Consider the following 7,531-nt stretch of genomic DNA (forward strand, 5'->3'; position numbering starts at 1 on the left):
TATGTGATTAAGAAAGTAATATTATTTTAATTTGCAATTCTTAACTTGGAAGAAACTAGAGTGGACAAAAACACAATTGTTTTATTAATGTTTTATCCAAACACTATTTCTTCACATTATCATTTAAAGTTAAGGATGACATCACATGCAATCAAAATTAGCACAAAATTTTGAAAAAAAACTCAAAACCAATATCGTGACACGAGCATAAAACAATCCAAACTCATAACACTATAATCATACCACTATAATTATGTGATTATTCTAAGCTGAGCTAAGCTAAACTGAACTAAATTGTTTATGAGAGAAGAAAATTAGGAGCTGAACTGAAAATAAGCTAAAGATAACATGACCTAAAAAAGTATATTTTGTTCTTCATATTCATTTGGTAATATTATGCTCTATAACTTTTATACAAGTAGCAAGTTTTTCAAATTTGTTTTAATTAAAATGAACACGATATGTTGACCCGAATTAAGAACTCTAGACATAAACACTCTCAAACTCACCATTTTGTGGGTTCATAACCTAAAGCCCAGTTTGCCAAGAACAGTAGTCAGGCTCAGGGCCCTTCACAATACACCATTAGTTCACTTTCTTACACACTCTAATTTCAAGCCCCATATCAAAATAACAATGTTAAATTGTCAATTAAATCTTGTAACTTTCAATTAAGAACCATTCAAAATCTATAAATTTGCTTTATTTTGAATATTTGACATTTACTTATACTTTACACTTTGTAGTATTATGAAATTTTGCTTCTTGTTTAAACACAATTACATCAAAATTCTTTCTCCTACAATTTTCAACACCTTGCAACCCAGATCATATCATCAAAATCAATGGAAAATAACTCCAACCCATCTCAATTCTCTACTAAATACAGCAACCCAGAACAAGAAATGCTTCAAACAAGCTACTCAAATTCATACCCAGATCATAATCAACCATTATACTACCCTCCCTTTCCTCCTTTGTAATCTCCTAAATTTATATGCTAAATCTGGGCATTTTATTCAAAGTTTAATCTTGTTTTCTAATATTGAAGATTGCTATAAAAATGTAATCACTTGGACTTCCTTAATTACTCATTTATCTCATAATAATTTACCCATTAAAGCTATAACATTGTTTAATCAAATGAGGGTTTCTGGGGTTTACCCTAATCAGTTTACTTTTTCTGCAATTTTACCTGCTTGTGCTAATTTAAAGGACCTTTTTTCTGGGGTTCAAATGCATGGGTTGATTAGTAAACATGGGTTTGATAATCATGTTTTTGTTGGGACTGGATTGGTGAATATGTATGCAAAATGTGGTGATATGTTGAGTGCACAGAAGATGTTCGACGAAATGCCTGAAAGAAACCGAGTTTCTTGGAACTCTATGATTGTTGGGTTTTTAGATAATGAGAAATATGATGAAGCACTTTTAGGTTTCAAGGGGGTTCTTTGTGAGAAATCAATAGTTCCGGATGAAGTTACTGCTTCGAGTGCCTTGACTGCTTGTGCTAACATGGATGGTGGTTTAGACATTGGAAAGGAAGTCCATAGTGTTGTGTTTAAGCGCGGATTAATAGCTTCGTTTTATGTTAAGAATTCTCTTATGGACATGTATTGCAAGTGTGGATCATTTGAAGATGCTGTTATGTTGTTTACGAGCTTTGCTGAAAAGGATGTGGTTACATGGAATGTGATAATGACAGGGTTCCTCCAAAATAATAACTTTGAAGAAGCTTTAAAGTATTTTGTGCTCATGAGGAGCCAAGCCATATTGCCTGATGAGGCATCATACTCTACTGCTGTCAATGCTTGTGCCGGTCTTGCAGCTCTGAATCAGGGGACAATGATACATAATTTTATCATGAAAAGTGGGTTTGAGGAAAACATGTCTCTAGCTAACACATTGATCTCAATGTATGCCAAATGTGGGAGCTTGGTGGATGCTCACAGGGTGTTTCGAGCAGTAAATGACCCAAATGTTGTATGTTGGACAGCTATAATTTCAGCTTTCCAGCAGCATGGATGCTCAAACCAAGCAATTGAATTGTTCGAAAACATGTTGCAGCAGGGAATAAGGCCTGATTATAGAACTTTTGTATGTGTTCTTTCTGCATGTGCTCATACTGGTAAAGTAATGGAGGGATTTGATTACTTCAATTCAGTGGAATCAGTCCACAGGATGAAACTTGGTCATGAACACTACGCTTGCATGGTTGATTTGCTTGGCCGAGCAGGTCGTTTGGAAGAAGCTAAGAGGTTTATAGAATCGATGCCTATGGATCCAGGTCCATCTGTATGGGGAGCATTGCTTGGGGTCTGCAGGAATCGTGGGAATCTTGAAATAGGCAAAGAAGCAGCTGAAAAACTTTTCCAGATTGAACCTAGTAACCCAGGAAATTATGTGATCCTTGCCAACATTTACACGCGTAATGGAAAATCAGAAGAAGCCGATGAAATTAGGAGACAAATGGGAGTTATAGGGCTGAGAAAGGAGCATGGATGCAGCTGGATTGATGTGAACAACACCACCTTTGTATTTACTGCAAATGACAAGTCACATTCAAGAACACACGAAATCTATGCTCTACTAAGAAAGTTTAAGGAACTATTGAAGAAAAGAGGCTATGTATCTGAGACCCAATTCGCTACAAATGACACAGAGCAGAACAAAGAGCAGAGTTTGTGGCTTCACAGTGAGAAAATAGCACTTGCATTTGGGCTACTAGCCCTTCCTGTTGGTGCTCCGATTAGGATAAAAAAGAATCTGAGGACTTGCGGAGATTGTCATACAGTTATGAAGTATGCTTCCGAAATATTCAATAGAGAGATCATAGTTAGAGATGTCAATAGGTTTCATCATTTTTCTGGTAGCTGTTGTTCCTGTAAAGATTATTGGTGAATCAGAATATCAAATTAATCAAACACAGATTCAAGCAAAACATTACTGAGTAAATTTCTTTCCACCCCTTTACTCTTTCATCTGTGTTTTGACTTGTTTATGCATGTGTTATCCTCTAGTTTTACAGTTTTCATAGCTGCTTGATCGTAAGCTCCATCACGAAGTACGTATATCAAGCTAAGTGAAACCAAACCGTTGTCGGCCTCATGAACTCGTGTATCCCTAGCATGATTGGGAAAACAAGGAGTTGCCATCACAACAGACCCAGTTACTTGACATGTATGGTATCAATCTTCTACTTTGCTTTAATAAAATTAGTTCTTTATGGTTCTATCAACTGTAAGATAATCTAGGTACAGGATGAAATGAAACCATCATATTACTTTAATAATTTTATAGTTTGCTGGCCTACCCTGCTGAGCTTCTTCCTCATAAGACTTGTTAATGCATTATTCATTATGATAAAAAAAATCGCGTTATCTTACATCAATGTATCATGGAGTAATGATAGGTTAATCTCAAGATATGCACGTAACGATGATATTTCATTTAAATAATCTAACTTAATAGATGGTCCAGATTTAGAAATAAAAGGGGACCTTTTATGTATACAATTCCACTGGATATTTTTTTTATTACCAAGGGAGATGAATTGAAAAACCTAAAAGCCTAGGCAGGAACTAGATCTGTGTCTGTTGTGCAAAGGACAAGGTATTGGGCATGGGCTTTGTATATGAGTTGATGTCTTGTGTAAACCCAAATTTGGTCTCCTTATCATTCTCTACATGTGGGACAAGTAGCTTATGATTATTATCAAGAATGAATGATTTACACTCTTTTCTTGCTTTCTTTTGATGAAATGAATATTGTTTCAAGCCTTTCGATGATATTATTGGTCTTTAAAATATCTCCTTCTCCTCGTTTAAAATTTGGATGACGACCCTTAATTAAAAGATTACTAAAATAACTTCGTAATTTATCTTAACAAGGAGAATCATTATTTGATCAAACTCCAATTAGGAGTTGGATGTTATAGCAGCTGTTTGAACTTTGAAGGGTTGTAATCTTATAGGCGTTTTAATCAAAATGTCATGGAAAATGCAAATTTTGTCAATAATTCACTCATTAACATTGTGCATTTGATGAGTCCATTTAAGGTGGACTAGATTTATAGTTTCATCAAATTATGTGTATGCTTTCCCGGGGGAATACTAATTAGGGGTAAAGTTGCGTACATCTGAATCTCCATAAGTCTCGTTAGTGGCTTGGTATGTGATGCAGGTTACAAAAGTTACACTTGCCCTTCACAACTTGGTGGTGGACCTAATAGATATTTGCCTATGATAAAGAAGTCTAGTATGGGCATAACTCAACACCTGCCAACTGAAAGCTGACCTTTAATGGTTCCCTTGTTCTGCAGGAATAAGCAATCATTTTACAGTGGCTGGATATCTTGTCCCAGATGATGTATACTCCCTTATTTCTTCTACACTGTATGTATAGCTGTTTCAATCATTTGGCCTTCATTATTCCTCTTTTTTCTTAAAGTTGGTTGGTTGATTTTAATTATAATATTCACATACTTTGAACAAGTTGCATTCTTTTTTTAGTAGGAAGTAAATTATCTCATTAACCACATCATGGTGTACGTAACTACATTAATTGAGAATGACTACCCTTGAAGTCTAAAACGATACTTTCGTGTTATGTTGTTACATTTCTACTAAGTATTGACATGTCATCTTTTCGTAATTCTGTATCTATTAACATCTTTAAAAAAAAAATGTTATGAACGAACCACATAAGCCTCATACATTGTCGATTTTGGGTCCATTTAGCCTTCTTTAAAGTTTAAACATTAGTCCTTAGATTGTTTGGATTGCAAAAGGTGTAAACGAGGCTAACTCATTTACTATGGGGCCAATTGGCGAAGTCAAGGGGTCTTGATCCATTGAACAAGTAAAGTGAACCTTCTTTATGACTAAAATCTCATTTAGAAAAAGTTGGAACATGTACATCATAAGTTTGGAGTAGTAGTGGTGATGGTGGTTGATCTGAGGAGCAATTACTCCATAAAAATTTATAATTGAGGTGGTCAACACTCAACACGAGCTTCCTGGGACCAGACAGTAGCTTCATTGCTTTGGGAGGTTTTTAGAGCATATATTTTAGGATAACTTTTTTTATATTTTGTGAAAATCATAATGTAGGCATATTGGCATTTATATGAATAATATGCTGATGATATACTATTATACTCGACTACTCATACTATACTACTCCCTCTGTTTTCAATTGTTTGCCATCAAACTATTCAGTAACTCCGATAGGAATTCTGATTGCCATATTTCATTTAATCCTAAAATTTGTACAAAATGCACCCATCCTTTGCAGTGTTTGAAAAACCGCACCTAAGGCACTGAGGCGCAAGGCGATCAGGGGTGAGCGCTTGTTTTGGTCTGGACGAGACGTTTTGGGTTAGACGCACAAAAAGTGCCCAAGGCGTACCTGAGGCGCTTGAGGCGCACTTTAGCCATATTTTTTTTAACTACCCATATAGTGCGCCTCACTTCAAAGAGGAGCACTGAGGCGCGCCTTAGGCGCACCTGAGCGTAGCAGAACCCCTTTCGCTTTAATGCTCCTTGAGCTTTTTTATACATTGGTCCTTTGTAAGTGTTGATGTGCATTGCTATAGCTAAATGTTGTGTTGCTAAACGCACCTGACGTATTATTGTTGCTATTTTAGCTAATAGTACAAAGTTTATAAGAAACAAAAAGAAGTTGAACCAAATAAATTGTATGTAGGAGAAATATCATACTTTTATTAATCCACATAAAAATAAGATAATCTTTAATGGAAGACCTTAATTAAGATACTGAAAATAAATGAAATATGGAGTAATAATGGATGAATGGAGTAGTGTATTGCACAACTAATAGGAACTAAATAATGATAATGCAGGTCCCTGCCAGATTGTTTTGGCAGGAGTGGTCATGTGCAGGTTTTCAGGAGGCATAAATACAAATATGTTGAGCATGATTTGAGTTTGTGAACAATTACACCTGATTTATTGCCTCGTGCTGTTCTCTTTAGTTTAATAAACTCTACAACAAATAATGCTCGTTGATAGGGGTGCTTAATTGCTTATGATATGAGTTTGAGTTTCGACCAAGCTTTGATCGAGTCTTTGACCAAATTCGACCGTGTCAATCTGGTTTATCTTGCAATTTGATCCGTCTTAGTAAAATTCTCTATTTAATGTAACATCTCTTCGTCCTCTTTAATTTTGTCATTTGAGAAATATACATATGATGATGTGACTGTACGGCAATACGAGTACAAAAATAATGCTACTTTATTAATTATCAATGGAAAAAATCTTTTTTTATATCAAAATATTTTAAATTTTAGTAAATATAATCATATAACTAATATATAAAGCTAAGGGTTCGTTTGGCATTGTTGCGGTTTTCAGTTTTTTGGTTTTTTGTATTTTAAAAGTGTATGATATATAGAATTCAATTTGTAGGATAAAAAAGTTAGTTTAGAATTTTATTTTTGATAAAGTACCAATATTTCATATGTACAAATTGAATTATAATTTTATTCAAAAAATAATTAGATTATAACTCTCATAAATTATCATATAAATTTATTTTTTGTATCTAATATTTTTTTGGAGCGAAATAATTAGTTCAAAATGTACCACATCCATGGTTTATAATATATTCTAATCAATTAAAAATATACTTCACATTCTAATATAATTTTATTACTGTGTGTAGACCTGTCAATTAGATCGGGTCACAAGTCATTTCAGACAGGGTTATTATTTCAGTGAAGAAATGTTTTTCACCAATATTATTATTATTAGTCATTACATCTACAAGTTTAAAGCATCACAAAAACACATCAATTCCTAACTAATTTTGTATCAATATTATGTTTTAAAATTTGACATATAGATTAAAAATATATCTTAAAATTCAATAAACAACCCGGACATCGCACGGGTACAAAACTAGTATTATATAAAGGAATTTGTTACAAGCTTTCGAGTCGAATAAGGAGCTACTCGACTTGACTCGACTCATTAACATTTTGAGTAAAACCCGACTAATTAATATTAATATAATATAATATTATGATTTTTTGTTTTGTTTTTGTATGTGCGTGCGTATCCTTTATATTTTTACGTCTAGTTTATTATATTTATTTCAAGCGATCGATCTCAAATTAAAAAATAAAAAATAAAAAAAAATAAAAAAAATAATAAAAAATAAAAAGTTGGAAATTGGGAAAGAGGGTGATCATCTAAAAGAAGGAAGAGAACAAATAAGGAGGTATTTAGTGAGATCAGTGGCCTTATCTCTTTGGAAATGAATTGGACAAAAGTTACAATTAACAAATAGGAGTATCTCTATCCTACACTAATCCTTTCCTCTTATCTCCCGCATTTCTTTTTCAGGTGCTCTATTATTGCTAATTTGTCATATACATTGCTTGTTCTGTTGTTCATGTTACTTGTTTTTCCTGTTTTTTTTTTTTTTTTTGGCATTTTTTTTTCTGGTAAATTATACCGGAATTTCTTCAAATTTGCAAGTCTCGCCTAGGAGCCAAATTGGTGTT

At 33.7% G+C, this 7,531-nt stretch overlaps 1 pseudogene across 2 annotated transcripts; it reads left to right on the forward strand.

Moving 5' to 3' along the window:
• Window positions 1–750: 750 nt before the first annotated feature.
• LOC145626414 (putative pentatricopeptide repeat-containing protein At3g11460, mitochondrial pseudogene) lies at window positions 751–4,568 on the forward strand (annotated as a pseudogene). Of its 2 annotated transcripts, none has more exons than XR_014111001.1 (2): window positions 751–3,185; window positions 4,322–4,568. The product of XR_014111001.1 is annotated as a putative pentatricopeptide repeat-containing protein At3g11460, mitochondrial pseudogene, transcript variant X2 (transcript). The 2 variants fall into 2 exon arrangements; XR_014111000.1 differs by having other exon boundaries at window positions 751–3,180.
• The last annotated feature ends 2,963 nt before the right edge of the window (window positions 4,569–7,531 follow it).

Source organism: Chenopodium album, chromosome 4 (assembly GCF_948465745.1).
Source record: "Chenopodium album chromosome 4, dcCheAlbu1.1, whole genome shotgun sequence".
Classification (NCBI taxonomy): domain Eukaryota; kingdom Viridiplantae; phylum Streptophyta; class Magnoliopsida; order Caryophyllales; family Amaranthaceae; genus Chenopodium; species Chenopodium album.